Here is a 21,057-nt window from a genome sequence, read left to right as displayed (position 1 = left end):
TCTTGGTGAAATTAACCACACAACATGTGAAATGAAAGTCAGAGTTCTGTTGTTCTGCAATAAAGTAAAAATCACAATGAAAGAAAATCAAACTAGAAACTACGAATTGTGAAAAACTAGGAACGGCATCTCTCTCTCTTCCCATTTGGATATAACTATGCTTCTGGAAAAAAGACTATGAAACTAAAGGGATGGGGCATTCAACTTTTGTTAAATGTTCTGTTGGTTCATGTCACCTGGCTAAGCACATGACAGGAGCCATTTTAGGGGAATGTCAGGATTCCACATTCATGCTCTTTGATCTAGAGATAATAAAGGAGGAAAGTTTATCCAAACAGAGGCGGATAAACCTACAGCTCAGGGCCACCCTGGGCTAAATTTTACCATAGAAGGAACTGCTACTGAGGAAGCTATAGTAGAAAAAACAACATTATCCTTCAGGATGGAAAAATCCACACAACCCCCCTGTTATTGCTACACTGCAAGAATCTTAAGTACTTTGTTTAAGCCACTTATTGTCCTTTGTACATGGCTTGTTTTTTTGTGGGGGGAGGGCGCAGGGCTGGAGATCAAACCCAAGGCCTGCCACATGCTAGGGAAGTGCTCTACCACAGAGCTACATCCCCAAACTCTAGAGATTACCAGGCTTTGTCAACTAAGTTTTAACAAGGTGGTGATTGCTTTACTAAAATACACTCCTCCTCCTCCTCATAATAACTACTATTTATTGAGTATGAACTGTGTTATAATACTATAAGGACAACATGAATCCTCAAATATCCTTAAGTACTACCCAACATTCCCATATATATCTAAAATATAAATTCCATAAAGGCAGGGATTTTGCATATTGTTTTCTACAAAGGTGTTCTAAGTGCTTAGAATAGTGTTTAACACCCAGTGGATTCTCAGTATACATTCATTCAACCAATAGGTTAACAAATGGAGACTTGAGATGTTAAGCAACTTAATCAAGGTCACACAACCAGTCAAACATGGGGATTTCAATCCAGTTCTATCTGATTCAAAATCTCTGTTTCTTCAACTATATTAGGCTGCTTCTTGGAAGCTCTATTTCTTGCTTTTTTATTTTTCTCTATTTCTTGTATACAGTTCCCATGGTGGTACAGGAAGGGACACTACCCATTAAGTCATCTAAAATTGTCTTCTTGCCATCAAAGACATTGAACAGCCAGTCACACTATCATCCCTAGCACTCATTTTACCTTCTGCTTCAGGAGGTAACGCCAATGTTTTCTAGGTATAAAACTTTCTTAGCATGGCCCTAAGCAACTCAGTGTGACCCTGACTCGAAATTAAAAGTAAAAAACGGCTGGTGATGTGACTCAGTGGTTAAACACCCCTGAGTTCAATCCCTGGTACCAAAACCAACCAACCAAAAAACAAAAACTCTCCATTATATATCAAGATCAAAGAATTAGGATGTGGATGACAATTTTGATGTAACTTTTTATTCCAGTATTCAGAAGATTTGTCAACTTTCTGACAAGCATCAGTAGTTAACAGTTGCAAGGAACCTTAAAGATCCTATAGTCCAAAACTCCCACCTAGTATTGCAAGAATAACTCTTAAAAAGTCACTAAATTGGATCAGCTTACAGGCATCTCTAAAGGGTGGGCAAGAGGATGCCAGAGTGTGCACAAAGCTACAGGAGACAAATAATTTCCCGTTAAGTGTTTTAAATGTTATTTTATATTACAACCTCTTCTAATATGCTTTATTGGAATATATAACTCACATGAATGTTTAAAGAGGAACTGGAGATGAGGGTAGGCAGGGAAGTTACTTTTTAGGGAATAATTTCCTAAAAAATGATATTTAAACTGAGACCTGAGCCAGGCGAGATGCCACACTACTGTAATCCCAGCTACTTAGGAGGTAGGTTAAGGTATGGATCAAAAGTTCGATGGGCTGGGGATGTGGCTCAAGTGGTAGTGCGCTCGCCTGGCATGCGTGCGGCCCGGGTTCGATCCTCAGCACCACATACAAAGATGTTGTGTCCGCCGAGAACTAAAAAATAAACATTAAAAAAAAAAAAAAAGTTCAAGGTCAGCCAGGTGTGGTGGTGCATGCCTGCATTTCTAGCAGTTTGGGAGGCTGAGTCAGGAGGATTGCAACTTCAAAGCCAGGCTCAGCAACTTAGCAAGAACCTCAAAATTTAAAATTAAAAAAAAAGCTGGAGATGTGACTCAGTGGTAAAACATCCCTGGATTCAATCCCCAGTATGAAGAAGGAGAAGGAGGAGGAGGAAGAGGAGGAGGAGGAAGAAGAGGAATAGGAGAAAGAGAAGAAGAGGAGGAGGAGGAGGAGGAAGAGGAAGAGTTGGAAGTAGTAGTAATTTGAGGCCAGCTTGGGCAACTCAGCAAGACCCTGTCTCAAAATAAAATTTTAAAAGGGCTGAGAATGTACCTTAGTGGTAAAGTGCTTACCTAGCATGGATGAGGCCCTGGATTTATCCTCAGTACAACCTCCCCCCCACCAAAGAAAAAAAATAGCTGAGACCTGAGAAATGTGAGTGAGTTAGTGACATAAAGAGTGGGAAGATAGCAAGTCTTTAAGCAACCTAGTGAGATGCTGTATCAAAATACAAAATGAAAAGGGCAGGGGATGTGGCTCAGTGATTAAGCACCCCTAGGTTCAATTCCTGGTACAAAAAAAAAAAAGAAAAAAATGTGGAAAGCCAGGCACACATCTATAATCCCAGCAGCTAGGGAGGCTGAGGCAGGAGTATTGCAAATTCACGACTAGTCTCAGCAACTTAGTGAGGCTCTAAGCAACTTAAGGAGATTGTGTCTCAAAATTAAAAAAACAAAAGGGCTGGTGGTGTAGCTAAGTGGTTAAGCACCTCTGGGTTCAATCTCCAGTACAAGGGGGGAAAAAAGAGTGGGAGGATTGGGAAGGCTAAAGGAGAGGTTCATGGGCAGTGCCATAGGCAGAAAGAATAGAGGTTCTGAGGCAGGGAAAAAGTGTAAAATTCAAAATCAGAGGTCCAAGTGTTCCAGGCCAATGCTCTGTTATGTTCTATATATGTTCTATTTTGAGAGTATCTCTTGCAGCACCTCCTATGTGTTCACCAATCCACTTGTATCCTGCCAAAACACGGTGAGAATCTGGGGGGGGGGTGGGTGGGAGGTGTAACAATGGGAACAGAGATCTCTACAGCTGTCCCAGCACCACTCCAAATTTCATAGCTAAAATCAGGAAGCCAGGAACACACATCCAGCATTTGCTTAAGGATTTTCAGCAGTTACTGAAACCATTCACTGCTTTAGATTAGAAACTACTTGGTAGAAAAAGTAAACTCTAGCCAGCCTGAGGTACAGAATATTACTAACAATAGTACCAGCTGATATCTGTATATGGTTTTCATTTTAGCTGTAGGTGCTATTATGATTCTTATTTTACAAACAAGGAAACCGAGACTCAAGATTTGCCTAAAGTCACATAGATAGTGAGGAACAAGTCTATGGCCAAACCACCCTGAACACGCCCGATCTCCTCTGATAGTGAGGAACAAAACAAAAATTGGAGATCTAGGTCCTTCAGGTGCTAAAGTTGATATGCTCAGCACCACACTGCCTTACTGATCAGAGTCAGAAGAAAAGAGTGACTAGGAAGGCCTTACTTCTTGGTACTTTAAATCTCTGTGAGCCACTAAGCAAACCCAGCATCCTACCTCTGATATACCCTAAGATTGGGGCAGGGAGATTGGGCCAAGTGACTACTATATGCCAAGCATCATGATAAGACCTCCAACAATATTATTTCACTTAATCTTCACAGCAACCCTTTATTGTGCAGAAATTCTCCCCATTTTACAGATGAGGGAACTACTGTCCAGGATGCTGAAGTAATTTACCTTGTTGGTAAATTGTGGAGTTGCGACTGGAATCCAGGCTTGAGCATCTCCAGAAGCCCATACCATTCCCACTAGAGCACACTAATGATGGCTTACTATTTAACCCTACCCAGATTAGGTATTTGCCCTTTAGTGAGGGTCTTTCCTATGCACATTTTACAGGACAGTGGTGGACCTGAACAGAAGGGGTCTGCAAGGTGGGCCTGCCTTAAATCACACCAGAATGGCATTGACCTGCCTTCTCCCTAGAGTTCTGAAAGTGGGGAAGTGAGCCAGGGAAGATAAATCTTTACTCCAGTCACAGCCTTCTTCTCCTCCAACTGGGATAACAACTCTCAGACACTCAGGCAACTACAGAAACAAAGAGAGCGGGGAATCAATCAAGGGTTTATTTGCAAAGGGTAATGTCAGGGGATGAACTTCCTTTAAATCCTGCTAACTCTGTACATTTAGCATGCTTACAGGCTTAGGAATTTGATTTTTCTCTGACTTGCTTTAGAAGATTTGTTTGTATCATTGATTAAATTATATTATTTCTCTCAGCTCATCACCTTTCAGAGCACAGACTTTGATGTGTGTTCCTCAGCCTCCCCTACCTTTTTGGTCCAGCTAAACTAGGACTTTGCAAACAAACCTACCGAGAAGTATCACCAGCCTGGGCCTTTCCAGAAACTCAAGCTGCTGAAGGAGATATGGTATTTAGTTAAGCTGAAGTGAAGCCCTGCATAAATCATAAAAAGACAAACCCAGGTTACTTAAACAGGACCCTGAGAGATGCGTGGGGAATAGACTTGCAAGCAGCTTTATTTTTCTACAGCCGATTTACTTCCAAAATGCTAGAGCCCACAAGTACCCCACGAGTAACTTGGCTCCCAAATGCTGGATCAGGTCTTGGCCTTGGAGCACAATTCTGATGCTGTTTCCTGAATTCCCACATTACTGTTTTCCACACATGAATCAAGCTTCAAACTTCTGTGTCTGGATTGTGCATGTGTGTGTGTTTGTGTGCTTGGAAAGGGTAGATAGGGAAGGAAGGGGATCCGAAAGGAAGAACATTTAACTCAATGCTTATATTGCATGTGTCCCGTTGTTCTTTTTCTGTTCAGATAAAGCTGTTCTTTTCTGATTAGCTGCTTCTGCATGTACAGGGCTAGGAATAAATAGGAGCCTGATTTTAGGAGGTGTCTGGGAGAAGGCAGCTTTTCAGTGTTTGTCTGATATATCTGCAGGGTGTTTTTTTGGGGTGGGGGAGAAGGGGACAGTTATGTGTAGAGACATAAATCCTTGGGATTTATTTTCCCTAGTGTATGTGCTTGCTTCTGCTTTTGTTCCTAAATGCATTTAAATGATTTAGTTGTTCACCAGGCAATTAGAGGAAGATGTGCTCATTTCACACTCACAATGGACCTGGTGGGTGGGGGAGAATGTCATGCAATGCAATGCGCTATGGTTTTATGGTCTTTCCTTCAAGAAGAATCTAGCCAGGGATTAATAGACTATAAGCCACATTCTCCTTATTTATATTGGGCAAAAATTTTGAATGCAAAAGGTAGAGATTTTTTTTATTAAGATACTTATTTTGCCAGAATGAAAAAAAATTAGGGATATTTTACTTTATGTGCATTTGACTTCTGGTTTCCTTTTGAAAACCATAATTCCTGGCTATGTGGACCTACATTGCCCTGTAGTGGCGATTAGACTGCCCCTTCATATGAGTCTTACTTTTGGTTTCTTGGCAGTCCCTATCACTATTCTTTCCTTCCTTCCTTCCTACCTTCCTTCCTTCCTTCCTTGGGAGGAACTGGGGATTTAACCCTGTGTCACTTTACCATGGAGCCACATCCCCAGCCCCTTTTTTAGTGTTTTATTTTGAGAAAGGGTCTCACTAAGTTGCTGAGGCTGGCTTTGAACTTGCAATCTTCCCGCCTCAGCCTTCCCTGTCACTGTGATTACAGGTGTGCACCACCACACCTGGCACACTATGCCCAATCCTCTTCATCATCCCAGACAGAAATGGTCTGCATCAAACGCCATTTTCTCATTTCCCTTCTCCCAGACTCTAATCATCTCTACTAGACTTTGTTTCTATGAATTTGCTATTCTGAGTTCCTCATATAAGTGAAAGCAAACATTTGTCCTTTGTGCCTGGTTGATTTGAACTCACCTAATGTTTTCAAGGCAGACTTTAGTTTTTCAAAGTATAGATGTTAATGATTAGAGCATCGATATTGTGTTTTATTGCACAATAGAGGAGCTGCATTTTGTGGACCAAAAAAAAAAAAAAAAAGAAGAAGAAGGTCAAACAAGGCAAATAGTTTGGGATGGAAAACCATGAATTTTGAGATTAAAATGATTCTCCTTTTTTCCATATTACTATATGGATTTTGTAACATGTAGTACTCAAGCAACTCAGTGTCTTTACACAGGTGTTTTACAGCTAGTGGTTAATTCTCCTGGTATCCCCCAGAGGGCTTTCCATATTTTACAGTCAGGATATGAAGACATAGGGATGCTGTGGGGATTAGTTAAATGTGTGTGGCACAGTTTGCTGTATAAACTCACTTTCTGGAACTAGTTTTTACTCCCTGCTCTTAACTTCCACAGCTTTTACTGTCAATACCATTCATTTAGCACTTAGCATATGCTTGTTAGTTGTCTTTTTATGTATATATCCTGGAAGGCAGGAGCCAAGCCTCATACCTCTTTGTTTTTACAGTCCTGTCCATAATAGCAGTTCAATTGATGTTTGTTGATGTTGGCCTCCCCCCACCCCCTTTTAAGTAGAGCAGACAACCCATAGCTTTAAATTCAAACTCAGTTTAAACAAACTGAAAGGTTTTCATGGTAAAAACACAAAGGAACTCTTGCGTGGCAGGAACACCTAAGACGCTTGGACGACCCAGGTAAAGCAGAGGTACCCAAAAACCTGTTGTTTGCCACAGGCTAGAAGTGACTCACACAGGGCCTGATTCACCTTTAAGTTCAAAGCTCTGCTAACTCTACTCCATCAAAATTGGAATTTGAAGAAGAGTCATGCTCAAGGCAGTGTTGAAAAGGGGGTGTTGAAATAGTCATGTTTTAGGGGTTTCCAATGTATGAAAGCTTCAGTAGCTATGGGGAAGGCATGTTGGAAAAGTCTTTTCAGGGCAACTTAAAGGTTTGGGAAAGGCATATTACAAATTTGGCTGTCAGGCTTTTGCTACCAAAACTTTTTTTTCCCCCTAGCAACTTCTCTAGAGACAAGATGGAAAATGGTCTAAATCCCATCTTAATAGGGTAGTGGGTAAAATAATTTTTGTACAATTTGTAATAAAATACTGAGTTATCATGAAGCAGAATGAAGTAAAGGTAGTTATTCTGAGATGGAAGGGTATTCAAGATGATACATTGCTGAGTAAAGAAACTCAAGGTGTGTTTCAAGTGCTGATCCCACTTTTAAGGGATACAATGGAAAGCAAAGTGGTAGAGAGGAACTTTTCACTGTGCTCCTTCAGGATGGTATTACTTTCATTTTGCCATGTGCAAATTTTATTTTTTCCACTTTAACAACGTAGGAATTTGTTTTGGAACCCAGAACTGAACACAGAAGCGCTCAACCACTGAGCCACAACCCCAGTTCATCTTTTATATTTTTGTTTAGAGACAGGGTCTTGCTAAGTTGCTTAGGGCCTAGATATGTTGCTGAGGTTGGCTTTAAACTTGCAATCACCCTTTCTCAGTCTCCCAAGTCACTGGAATTACAGGTGTGTACCATCACACCCAGCAGAATCAGCAATTTTAACAGGTATTCTGTTGCCATTGTGATCAGTAGTGGTCTTCCAGCATATTCCCTCCCTATCTAGTTTTCTTGTCCACACCTTTAAGTAACAAGTTAGAATAATCTTGCCTCAAAAACCAGATGTCTCCATGTTTTAAATACTCAAAAATCACCTTCTTCATGAAAAAATCATCCAAATAACCTCCCTTCACACATAAACTGAATCATACCAAGCACCCACTTTGCCAGTTTTCCTGCTTCGGAGTCAATATCAACAATTCCTAGCACAAGCCTAACTGCACACTCCGTGACATGCCATCTGCTCACAACTCTTCCTGTACTCATAAGGATATTCTGAGACTGTGTTCATGGTGAGATAGTGTTTACCTTGAGCTCACTTCTCTTGCATGCCTTGATCCATGGTCCTTCAGAAGGTTCCCATTAGGCAGACTTGAATTGGATGCCACTCTTTCATTGGTATGAGTTCATTATCATGACTCTGTGTTTTCAAGGCCTTTACATTTAGACTTGCTTCCTACTTGAAACATTTTCTAGGAAATATGGATGTGTAAAGAATGGTGGTTTCCATGGCAAATGTTCCCTCATATTTGTTTTCTCAAGTTCAATTCAGAGATACACAGCATGATTTCCTCTTTCAGTGCAGTACCAGCACCACAATAGATTTAGGTTGTATCACAATTGCAGAATTGTTTAAGAAAAAAATCTCACCCACCCTGGTTAGAAAATGTGTAATTTATTATTGTAATTGCAAGGAGTCAACTTAATACCCACTCCCAAAATTGTAGGAAAAGAATTGACTTTTTAAGCCACAAAACCTACACAATCTTGGAATAAACACTTAAAACACATGAGCAGAATACTTGATTCTCAAGCACACGTGAGCACATTCTCAAGCACATTCCCTCCACCATGTGTCATATGCAAGTAGAACACATACATGTGTGGAATGCTTTGTGGTGTACAGAGTTTTCACATACATTTCATTTTATTTTCACACCAGTGCCATTAAATTAATAGGACATATCTTATAGCATTTATTTAGATAGGAAAATTAAGGTTCAGAAGATAAGCCACTTAAAAGTCATACAACTAGCTAATAAATGCTAGAGCCGACGATGAATTCTTCCTTTGGTTCTAAATTCCATATTATTTTGCTATCCCTAAACTGTTTCTTCGTGCTTTCGTTTTCCCAGATGTAAAATGGTAGATTTTCCATCTCCCAGGATGCTATTGCACTTAACCCTTTGTATTCTTACGCAATATCAATTTTCCTCAGTTTTTGAACACCACATTGACACTTAATTTACTCTCTTAATGAACTAAGAGGGAAAGTTACCTATTCCCAAAGGGTTGGACAGTGCCATAAACATAAAGGTGTACTGGAGTCAGCCGACACACTGTCACACTCTTTTATGAGACTAAGAAACAAACGTCTCATCTTTCTATTCCCAGCAGTAACTGGGAGAGAACACACAGCCAGACAATAGCCTCTTGTGTAGTTTTATTAATTTTGAGGGCGGGTGGGACGAAAGAATCGGATTGGCGATTGAAAAGACCAATCACAAGCAATCCCAGTCCAGAACTGGCCAATAGGTAGCTGCAAAAGAATGGTGGGTGGGACTTACGCATAGGGCTCGCTCCGCCCAGGCCTGTGCTCCCGGCCCGCCCCACAGGTGGAGCCTCTGCAAAGGCCCGCCCACGCCTCCCCCCAACCTGCCCGCTAGGCCTGCCACCAGGAAGGGGGTTAGGGCCCCCGCCTGCCAAGGAACCGCAGCCGGGAGAGGGGGGGCGGGGAGTGGGAGGCCGTGGGTAGTGAAGGAAGAAAGGAGGGTGTCTCTCAGAGCTGTGATCTGGGTGGGAGCCTGCTGGTAATAAGAAGCAATAGGGAAAGGAAAACGAAGGAGTATTGCTCCTTCCTGCATTATTTTAAATAGGTTTGGTAGAAGCTGCTTTTCAGCACTTCTGTTGTTTTTCTTCCTCCCGCTGCGAGGCGGGGAGCTGCACTGACTCTCCCACGCGACTCTGATGCGCTGTTGCTGCGGATTTTTACTGTAGTCTCCTCAAACCCTTTTCCTTCCTCCTGGTTAGTCCCTGCGCGTACACACACAGGGCTTCCGTAACCAAGTCGTGTCCTGCTGGTGAGAGGAGAGCGAAGGACCCCTGCTTTCACCCTAGCTCCAGGACCCCGCCGTTCAATTGTTTGAAACTTCCCCGCCCCCCGGCCCCGCCTCTCTTCCGTGCCCGTCCCCCGCCTTCCAGGGTCCGGGCAGGCTCCGGCCCTTATTTCCCCGCCCTCTACTCCGCCCTCCTCCAGAGTCCACCCCACTCGCTCCTGGGCGGTCCTAGCCGCTCACCGAAAGAAGAAAAGCCACCCATTCCTCCCCCTCCCCTAACCTCCCATCCTTTGCCCAGGAGCTGCCTTCATCGCAGTCACGCCCCTTCCTTCCGAGGAGCTTTCTGGCTGCCTAAACTGGTAGACCCCTGAATTACTCCTCCATCTCCTCTCTTTTGCCTCCTCTCCTCTTAGTTCCTACCGCCTCCCCCACACTGCCACCACCTCCAGTCTGTCTAGCTTCCCACCATCCGCTGCTCCACCCTCCGGCCCGGTATCCTGCCTGTCCACTGCCGCCAAGGAGATCCCGGACGGAGCAGCGAGGAGGGGAGCAGCCAGGAGTTGGGGCTTCCCCCCTGCCCATCCCTGGCCTCTGGCCCGGGACCGAAGCCACTTCAGCTAGCAGGGAGTCGTCATCTTCATTGCCTTTAGGGGTAGGAGACGCGTGGTTACTTTTCGCGGGGGAACTGGGACCGAAATCCATGGTGGCGTGAACTTGATTGTGCCCTTGGCGTGAGTGAGTTGGTCTAGATGTGTGTGGGGTTACCCGAATGTTCTACTTTTTTTGCAGCTGGCCATGAGTTTTTTGGGATGTACAGCGAGTTAAATCGAAGAGTGCGCACTCCTCTCCCGTCCTACTTTGGCGAGGAGATGCTAGAGGGTACCACTACTTGATGGTACTTTTACTTCCTTGCCTCCTGTGTATCTTGTAGGTCTCTAGGTAATTAATCGTTTAAGGAACTAAAGACTTAAGGGAAGCTGAGGTCTACCTTAACTTCCAGCATGAATATTCGTGATTATCTCAGATAACTCAGGGCTTTCTAGGTTTGGGGTGGGGGCACACCCTCCCTGACCCCCGGGCTGTGAATTCTTGAAGTTTTAAAGGCTGGGAGTAATCTACAACAGAGCTACCTCTTGTGTATATGCTTGTGGGTTTTGGTGTTGGTGTTCATGGTGAGGTGGGGGTTGCCTTTCCTAGCTTTATAAGATCTGAAGATGGCAGTAAGTAATTTTGCACTGTCAAGCAGGTGCCTTGAGTTTCCAAGCCTGGTGCTTCAACAGTAAAAATGGACTTCTTGGTATATGAAAATGATGAGTAGGAAAAGTGAGAGGGAAAATGACAGTCTTTATAAACTGTGAGGGGTCCCTGATAAATTACCGTTAATAACAATATACTGATAATTTTCAGCAAGTGACTCATTACAAATTAATGGTAGAGGAAAAGGGAAAGCTTATGTGAGAGTGTTTTTCAGTCTCTAGTACATTTAGCAAAAGTTTTCCCACAGCTTGAGTTGATTTGTTCAGTTCTCCCTCTCCCTACCACGAGGAGTGGACATTGGGAGGTGGTTTAAAACTTTTATGAATATAACCTTCTCCCATTCAAAAGGAAGATAATTAGTCACCATAATCTTCAATGATGAAGGGCTAAGGATATTTAAGTGTCCTTGAGCTAGGCTTTGTGAAAAGTTCTTTCTCAGGCCAGCTTTTGTGAAGCCTCCTCAGTTAGACCTTTCAGTACCCCCATTTAGTAACTATGAATAGTCTGTAATGCGTTTTGGACATGGGATAAATTTTCACCTATCTTCCACCTATCTTCAAATGGACAAGGACATTAAGGTCTTAAGAATGGTGGTGTTTAAAAACCTGTTACTGAGATATCTGTGGACTGTTGCTTATTTGGGAGCAAGCTATTATATTTAAAATAATTCCTTTGGTTGATTTTAGTGGGGGAAAGGAAAGCAGGAAGGTAGAGAAGGAAAGTTACATGGCGACAGTTTTAAAGGCTATCAGGTTTCGGATCAGCTGGGAGGGAAAAGTTGGCCTGACCAAACTACATTTTGTAACTGGCCTGGGACATTTTAATAGCCAGGTGGTTGTAGAGTAGTTGCATCTATTTACAGAGGATAACTCAGGTTCCAGCTATTCTCTATGGGTTTATCCGGTGTCATTTACAGACACTTTCTGGCACGACATCATACTTCATTTGAGGTTACTTCTTTCTTTGGAAAAGTTTGTGGCTCTGTAAAATTGCAAGAAGTTTTTTTTTTTTTTTTTTTTTAACTTTACAGCCTGGACGAGAAGTAAACGTGGGACCACAGTTGTATGTACAGTAACTTTCACGTGAACGTTGTGGGGCTGCTTACCTATTTTAAAAGGTTTTAGAAAGGGAATTTAAAAAATTCATATTCAATACCGTTTGGGATTTGGAACTTAAAATCTCATTTCTGGTTTATGAAGTAGGATTTATTAGACTGATGCATAACTAGGGCATTCTGTGGAGTTGCCTTTTCTGAAGTTTTATAAAGAATGAAGCAGATTCTTTCTAGAATGTTTTAAGAACCTTCTAATGGGACGGCAGAGGGATGGATGCTCTGACTTTGAGGTCCCATTGAGTGCCAGAATCCTAAGTGGGTACATCTGCTTCTGGGCCTCTCCTAAGAGCCCTCTCCCAGGGCCTGTGCCTTCTTTAAAAGGGTGTCTTTGTAATTAAGCAGCCATTCTCCCCCATCCCCCTTTCTTCCTTTGATCCAGCTTTTTAAGGCCTTTTTTCCCCATTTGAAGACAAGAGGAGTTTCTCACACTCTCCTGCTCCGCTCTTAAGTTTTCTTTTCCTTTACCCCAGAAAAGTCCCCTGAACTTCTCAGGATGGTTTGAAATTGTTTTGTTTGGGGCAGCAGGGTGTGGGGGATGTTACCAGTGAAGAAGAACAGAGGATATATTCCCTCTTGGAAAATGCTTGTGGCCAGGTAGTCTCCTCCATGGAGACTGAGGATTTGGAATGCATGAGAACAGTCTATTCTTAGGGACTGTCTGGTAGAAATTGTCCTTTGCACCCATTAAGCCCAGCTTAAACCCACTGAAAGGAGTGGAGAGAGGTGTGTGTGGTCGTGGCAGAGCCTTTTAGGATGGTAAATGGGTAGATGTTTCCAAATCTCCTATTACATCACCTCTTTCTCCCATGGATTCAGTGGATTTAGAGATCTGCTTGACAAGTTAATTAGCTGGAGACTAAACCAATTTGTTTAGAATTGTGATCCATTGATTTCCTGTCCCCAGGAATTTTTGTTGGTGTTTTACTATGATGTGTTGTCTTTAGTCTTTCTTACTTTTCATTCCTTGCTGCCTTTTGTGGACTTTGGTCCAAAATCGAGGGTCCCACTCCCAAGTCAGAGGTTACAATTTGGTCCAAGGAACTAAGGGGGCATTAAACATGCTGGCCATACTGCATTACCTCCCCTATACTGGGCTTCTGATCCTTTTTAGGCCGGGGAAAGGAGAGAAGTTGCCCCTTCCATACACACAACACACAATCTTAAAAAAAAAGAAAGAAAGAAAAAGAAAGAAAATAGGTCTTTTTCTTTATAGAAGAATCCAACAGCTTTCTTTGAAAGAACTAACTTTCGTACTTAGTGCCTTTAAACGGTAACTTGATATATACATAAAAATTACTATAACTGGATCTTCTCAGGAACATATTTATTGCATAAAGAAATACATTAGAAATTGTTGTAATGATTATTGCTTGAATTAAACGAGGTCATTATTTGGCTTTGAAAGTTTTTTTTTGTTATGTTGGTTGGAGTTAATTGTCTAAATCATTCTGACTTGTAATAATGCTGGCCATGTTAGCTCCGGCCCACAACTGTTTGGAGAAGGGAGCTAAGATTACTTTCTGGAAATTAATTGTATTTCATGGATTTTGAACAAGTCTAAGGATGGGATGTCTACTTCATTTCGGTAATAGATTTTATTTCTAATTATTGTATTTGACTAACACAAGGATCCAGAAAAACATTTCTAGTAACTAATGGTAACTGATGCCATTTTAAATCTGAGAATCTATGGTAAGTTCTCCTCTGAGCCTATTGCTGTGAACGACCTGGGCTGTAGGCCCAACTCTAACTTGGTTTACCACCCTTGGCAATCATCCTCCACTGTAAATTGCGGAGGTCAGGCTGTGTGATTTTGAGAGTCAGTTCTCAGAAATTTTTGATTCTCTCTCTAGCCTTCATTATTGGATGCAAATGTGAATGATTACTACTAGAATGAGGTGCTTTCTAGAAATACATGAGGTGCTTTGTTAGAAATTCAATCATATAGTCATACTGTTTTGTTTTTTTTAAAAGAGCCTGTAAAGATATATCAATATAAATTCATTGTTTTATAGTTTAACAACATCAAATTGAAAAGCTAAGATGCTGTGCAAAACTTTATCAGAAATCCCAGCATCCTAACAGATCACCTGCATTCATTTTCCCTGGTTCTTTTCAAGTCATGCCTGTACTAAAGTGAATTTTACATAATTATAAGTCATAGAAATAGACAATGTTGTTTTAAAATAAGAGTTTACCTAAGTCCTTGCTTTGTAAACCTGTGTAGAGGAATGAAGTTGGAACCTGACCGAGTACACATGAAGCATCACATACATTTTGTTTCTGTTTTAATAAATAATCACTAAACAATTTTCTGTGATTTGGGGGTTGTTGATAAATCTAACAAGGCTTTTACTTCTATTCTTATGACTGCCTGTTACCCTCCCCCATTCTTTTAAAGTAACAAAACAAACACAAACAAAACTCACAAACAAAAACCAGAAACCACATTTTATTTTATCTAAATCATTGGCAATGATTCTTAAAGCACTGTATTATGATATCCCATTAAAACGGTATAAATTTGGGTAGACTATGAAATCTCTGGAATGAGAAAGAAGCTGGCCAGCACAGATAAGCTAGTTTTATATCTTTGAAAAAAATATGTTTAAATCAGTCTGAAAAAATAGCAAGAAAACTAAGGACTAAAGGCATTTAAATAAAAGATATGTAGGTGCAATGAAGTGGCTCACACACAATAGGTTCTTCACCATGTAGTGAAAGTTCAGTTCTGTGGACCTTTAATTTTCCTTTGATAACAAAGTTATAGCCAACATGAAATCTCCAATTTTTGATGGGGTCAATAATGAACTTTCTCTAAAATAGAAAAACAAGGTATGGATCTTTCATATTTATGAGGTACCAAGTGAAGTACAAGAATATTTTTTGTAATATGTGCTCACGGGGAAAAATTCAGATGGATCTATTTGCTAATATTTCCTAAAGCAACTCTTAAAAAAATCTACTTAAAAAAAAAAAAAAAAAAACAACTCCGTGGGCTTGCTTGACATTTGTAAAGTCACTTTCACTCTTGCCCCAGCTCCATGAAATGGCATTAGCCTGTGTGACTTGAAGCCAGGATCTGGGTTTCTCTGCCCAGTCCTTTCTGACTTGCCATGTGACCAAGGGTAGATGAATTAGCTGCTCTAAGCTTCAGTTACCCTTCTGGGAAGCAGGGATATTAATACTTCACAGAGGTGTTTAGGCATGCTTCATATTGGGTGCATGCTTTGAGGTCATTGGATGAAAGGTGTTTTCATGATGGTGGCAGAGTAGGCTTATTATAGGGTCCTGAGCAGGTGTTCACTTTTAATGAGCTTTGCTCTCTTATAACATACAGTGCCCTTTGGTGCCCCATTGCCTTACTGACTATAATTAAGATTGACCCTACATTTGTATTATTGACCTTCTCAGCTTTTTGAAAAACAATGAAACATTTTCAGACTCTGAGGTAAATTGAGGACCCAATAAGAACTCCAGCCACTGCTGGATTGATGAAGAATAGCTTCAAAAAGAGACATTTGTTGGAATGTACCATAGTGATCAGTGAGTTCTTCAAAGCTCCTCCAAAATGTTAGAGTAAAGCAAATCTTTTCATGTCTGTGTTTTAAGGGAGAAAGTTTTGAGTAATATTTGCTTGTGACAAATACTGACGATAGCCAGTAACTGAAATCCATTGTAGTGTTTTTTGTACAGCTGGTTTTTATTAATGATGGAATATTTATGCTTGCTGTACAATTCGTGGCTCATTTCCATGTGTATGTCAGAACTTAAATACCCCCCAAGGCAACATTAAGATAACATTAAATATAAATGTGGCCAAGCTAGAAAGGGTGAATTTGGGGGGCTCTCCCTTATTTTTAATGGTGTTGGGGTGTTGGTACAGATAGCACCAACTCCCCCCCCCCCCCCGTTAGGCATGGATACTGATTCATTTTTCCCTTATAATATCCGATAGCAAACTTCACATTGTGATCCTTTTGATATGGACAAATGATTTGCTCCCCCCTTTATAATGCAGATGAAACTGATGTATGTGTTTTTTAAGAGCATATCCCACCCCCCTCCCACTGCACATGCTTCTCATTATCCAAGAGGCCTGGACTCAATCAGTAAAGGAGCAGAGAAACCACATAATTGAAAGGAGAATGACGGTGGTGCATACTTGGAATATTTGTGGGAAGGGGATTGCTGACATCAGAAAATGTAGTGGCCTGAGTGTTAACAGCATTGAAGAGAAATCAGCTTTCTGTGTTTCTGTGTATTGAGAATTATTTTTAAGGGTATAGAAATATGGGCCAGGTTTGACATCCTTTTACAAAGTTGTCCTGGAAACTTTGATGAAGGTTGTTATAGAATAGTTCAATTAAAACCTTCCCCATTAGGAAGCTAATTAGTGCATCCCTTACTCATTTTGGTTCTTTTTAAGGGGCATGGATTTACATTGAGTTAGTGACTTTTTTCCATGTGATAGCAAACTAAGATAAAAATCACAGATGGGGAAAATTATTTAAATTGCCTATTTTAAAGAAATTGAATTTCCTCTTTATTACATTTAGGTTTTCAGTTTAGATTTTTGTTTTACTCTGTTTATATGCAGTGATCACATTTTAGTTTAGTAGCCAGTTTAACTTTCTGGATCATGGGCTGTAAACCAAAGTGTATTCATTTGAGTTTCCCATGTGAATTGGAGAAAGACAAGTAATCATAATAAACCATTTTATTAAGGTAATATTTGATTTTCTTTCCTTCTACAATTACTTTCTCTCTGCTCTGTGTGTATGTTGAGAGAGAGAGGGAGAAGGGAGGGAGAGACTGGGGAAGGCAGATTGTTTTTTAAAAGCAAACAATTTTGGGAGCTAAGAAAATATTGATGACCCCCTTTACCCCCAAGAGCATTCTGTCTGCCTCAGGCTGCCAGTTAGGCTTTGGTTAGGGGAATGTGATGAGTTTTCTGACCTGGTGCTTTCTGGGACCAGGCTAAGCACTTCTCTGTTGGTAGCCTGAAGGAAAGGGGTTATGGTGACAATAGGAAGGCAAGATTGCTAGCAGTCCCCTACCCTCACCATTCTAGTGATGGAACCCAGGGCTTCTCCCATGATAAGCTAGTGCTCTACCACTAAGTTATATCCCCAGCCCAGCCTAGCAAATTCTTTTTAGGGGAATGAGTACTAGCCTCTCAGGTTTCAGGGCCATTTGCAGTACAGTAGATGCTCTATAGTAGAATATATAATTTGGGTCTGCTGTGGTTTTCCTTTGTCCCATAACTTGTAGGGGCCAGTCATTCTATACACATGTTCCCTGATGCTATCCCCAGGGTATATGTTTGCAAGTGGGCAAGTTGGCTGGGTTATGTGATTTGTCATTTAACTCATCACTCCATAGTCCTCCTTGGGAAGGAAGAGTCTAGATTTAGTTTTGCGGTGGCAGCTCAGTCAAACCAGGTTGCTAGTGCTTGCAGGCCAGTAGCAGGAGGAGGGGCTGCTCCTGCCTTGGGAGAGTGACTCAGGCCCTTTGGCATGAAGATATGAAATGCTGGCCCCTGTCCATGCACCTGCTGGATGCCACACCTGCACTACACACCTGAGACCCACTCAGACACAAAAACCAGACCATAGGAGGAGGGGACTCCCTTCGAAAAGGTTCAGCAAAACAGGGAGCTCCCCTGGGAATTACATTTAGCCATCCCAGTGTTGGTTTGCACAGACAACTTATATATTTTCTGCTCACTTGCTCAAGATATTGTTAGAGTGCTAAAGGAGTTTGCTTTTTGAGTGGATTTTTCTTGTGAACTCTCCTCTTAAGAACCAGAAAGCAGTCTGTGGAGGATTTTGTCTTATAATTGAACATGGGGCCGAAAGTCAGACCTGGCTTCTCATCCTGGCCAAATTAGTTATCATTAGCTATCTGTTCTGAACTTGAGCTTCTCCAGCTGTAAAATGGAATTAATTGTATATGCCTTTATTTCTGCACAGAGCTGCTGAGAAGGATAACAGAAGTGAAAGTGTTTGACTTCTTAGAAGGAAGACTGAAGAACTAAAGGTAATAATAATAAATCCCATGTCTTTCATATCTTTTCTTCTCTTGCTGTTGCCTCTAGCAAAATCTTCAGGTAGGAAGTTGTTATTCACTCAAAATGCAATTATTAAGGAATATATATAGTTTTAGGTGTTTGTGCACATACAGTGAAGAAAATCACACACCTAGTCTGTGTCCTCTAATATCTCACAGTCCATCCATTTTCATTTCCATTTCCAACTCAATACATTGCTGTGATTTCTGCCTGGACACTTAGAAGCATAAATGGAGAGAATTAACTTTTATTTTTCTCTCTGTGTGAAGCCGAGGGCTTCCATCCTTAGAGCAATGTGTTATTTCAATGTTTAGATTGAAAGTATATGGTGGCTAGGCTTGGTGACTCAGTTCCATAATCCCAGCTATTTGGAAGGCTGAGGCAGGAGGATCACAAGTTTGACACCAGCCTGGGCATCTTAGCAAGACCCCATTCAAAATAACATAAAAGGGGTGGGGATGTAGCTTAATGGCTTTTCACCTAGTGTGTGCAAACCAGGACTGCCAAAAATAAAATAAAAAAAAGGATAAGGTATATGGAGGGGGGAAACATGGAATAAAGAAAGGAATTTCTCTCACTTGCACATTTGCAAAGTGTATAATCCTCGAATGATAAATTTTTCTAGGGTCCATCCTCAGTTTCATCTTTGAGTCTCTTCCATTTCTACTCTGTATGGTCCAAACCTTTTCTTAGAATCTTAGCTATTACTCATATGCTAATGACTCCCAAAGATATATCTCAGCTTGTCTTTGAAATCTAGTTAGTCCCCACATTCCATGTCTTGTACTCAGTTCATGGAAGTTTTCCCCTCAGGGAAGCTTTCAAGGGAGTGCAGAGTCCTCCACATTGTCAGAGCTGTTTGTTCATACCTCTGTTTTCCATTGCATTGTGACTCCTTTTCTTGCTGGGAGTTCCTTGAGGACTGGGTTCCGTTTTCTTTCTCTTTTTTTTCCCACCCTGGGGCCTATATAACACCAGGTATGGCTATAGTTAAGTGCTCCCTCAATGCCTATGGAAAATAACACTGTGATCAGTGCTGTAATGATCATGTGTACAAAAGCCAGTAGGATCCTAGAGAAGAGGGAATCAGTTTTCCATATTGAGCAGAATTGGGACAGGGGGTACACAGAGATGGTAGAAAGCAAAATACCCTTTTCTGAGAGTTCTGGCAAAGAAGTGAAAGAAAAAAAAATGCCTGTTATGGCTGCCCTCCCTAAGCCAGGGCCATCTCTGGCCTGTTGCCTCCTCTGCCTCAATACTAGATAAATTTTATGATTGAGTCTACAAATAAACCTCTGTCTAAAATATATTGACTATTTAATACAGGTGCCATTTAGTCATTTAATATTAAATAGAGCTGACCTTAAAAGTGCTACCTTAACTGAGGCTATGAATAGACTTATTGGTCATTATATGTTTAGTTTCTTCTTTTTTTTTTTTTTTTTGTTGGCACTGAAAATTGAACCCAGGGGTGCTCTACTCATGAGCTATACCCTCATCCCTTTTAATATTTTATTTTGAGACAGATTCTCATTAAGTAGCCAGGCCCAGGCTGGTCTTTATGTTGTGATCCTCCTGCATCAGTCTCCTGAGTTGCGGGATTACACGTGTGGGCCACGGTGCCTGGCTCATGTATGTTTAGTTCTATCCAGTAAAATGTCCTTTAGGATATATTGAAAATTGGGTTCTAAAAACTAACAAACTCAATTCTCAGAATGTAGCAGGCTGTCTCACTAGAACTGAATGTCTTCAAGCTGACTCTCAGATCTTTCCAAGGGCAAAAATGAAAGATGATATAAGCCATTACAGGCCATGAACCTGTTCTCACCCACCTGATGCTTTTACTAATTAGCTTCTTGGCTGAGTGGCAATTTGGGGCAAGTGCATGCAAGCTGGATTCCCAGGGGAGCCCGCATTCCACTCTGTCATTTCGCAAGCTGCTGGGATACTACACTGCTTCTCTTGGCCTCTCTCCCTCCACAGAGCCCTGCTGTGCCCTTTTGGAGAAATGGGAGCAGGAGAACTTTTCATTAAGTGAGCTAGAGATTTTATGGGGCTTTGGTATATACTGGTTGTAGTTTTTTTAGTGGGTTGTCTAAAAACATTCATACATCTTGACCTATTAGTTTCACTTCTGGGATTCTGATGTTAGGAAACAATCCAAAATATCAAAAAAGACAAATCACAAAGTTGTTTTTGTAACATTATTTAGACTATCACACAAGACTGGAAGCCATTTAAATGTCTTAATAATTGGAGAATGGGTAAGTGAATCTTGATGCACTCATTTAATGAATTATTACACAACTATTACAATGTTTGTTATGAGGTCTATGCTACAATGCTTATGATAAAGTGAAACGAAGGATCCAAGATATTGTGTACATTAGTATTTCATAGATTCATGGGTTGTGGCTCAGTGGTAGAGCTCTTGCCTTGCACATGTGAGGCACTGGGTTCAATTCTCAGAACCACATATAAATGAATGAATAAAATAAGGTCCATCAACAACTAAAAAAATTTTAAAAAACTATATAAGAAGAACTGAAGGGAATATTCTATGATGTTATGTTTGGATTGAGGTGCTGGGATTAATAAATGATTTATTTTCTCTATTATAATATTTACATACTGTGCTTCTTTTACTTGTAAAAGAAAGTATAAATAAGAATAAAAGTGTGTAGTATGCCATTAGAGGCAAGAGATTGGTAAAGAAGGCATTTTCTAGGTGTATTCCTGAACTTTTCTCATTTTATGCTCAATTTGATTTTTTGGGCCCCTTACACTTTTTCTGGGGTGATAAGGAATGGGATGTGATAGCATGGTTGAGTCCTCTGAAAT

The 21,057-nt window shown here is 41.0% G+C and overlaps 1 protein-coding gene across 3 annotated transcripts in view; it reads left to right on the top strand.

Moving 5' to 3' along the window:
- Positions 1-10,019: 10,019 nt before the first annotated feature.
- Amot (angiomotin) overlaps positions 10,020-21,057 on the top strand; it is a 65,120-nt gene continuing 54,082 nt past the window's right edge. The window contains exons 1-2 of one of the 3 annotated variants that reach the window (XM_077107744.1): positions 10,020-10,424; positions 18,119-18,185. The gene's annotated coding sequence lies outside the window, so the exon portion shown is untranslated. Of the gene's footprint in view, positions 10,508-18,118; positions 18,186-21,057 lie in introns of all 3 variants that reach the window. The other 2 variants (XM_077107746.1, XM_077107745.1) reach the window with 2 other exon arrangements.

This window comes from Callospermophilus lateralis, chromosome X (genome assembly GCF_048772815.1).
Source record: "Callospermophilus lateralis isolate mCalLat2 chromosome X, mCalLat2.hap1, whole genome shotgun sequence".
NCBI classification, from domain to species: domain Eukaryota; kingdom Metazoa; phylum Chordata; class Mammalia; order Rodentia; family Sciuridae; genus Callospermophilus; species Callospermophilus lateralis.
This window is presented reverse-complemented; position numbering and strand designations above follow the sequence as displayed.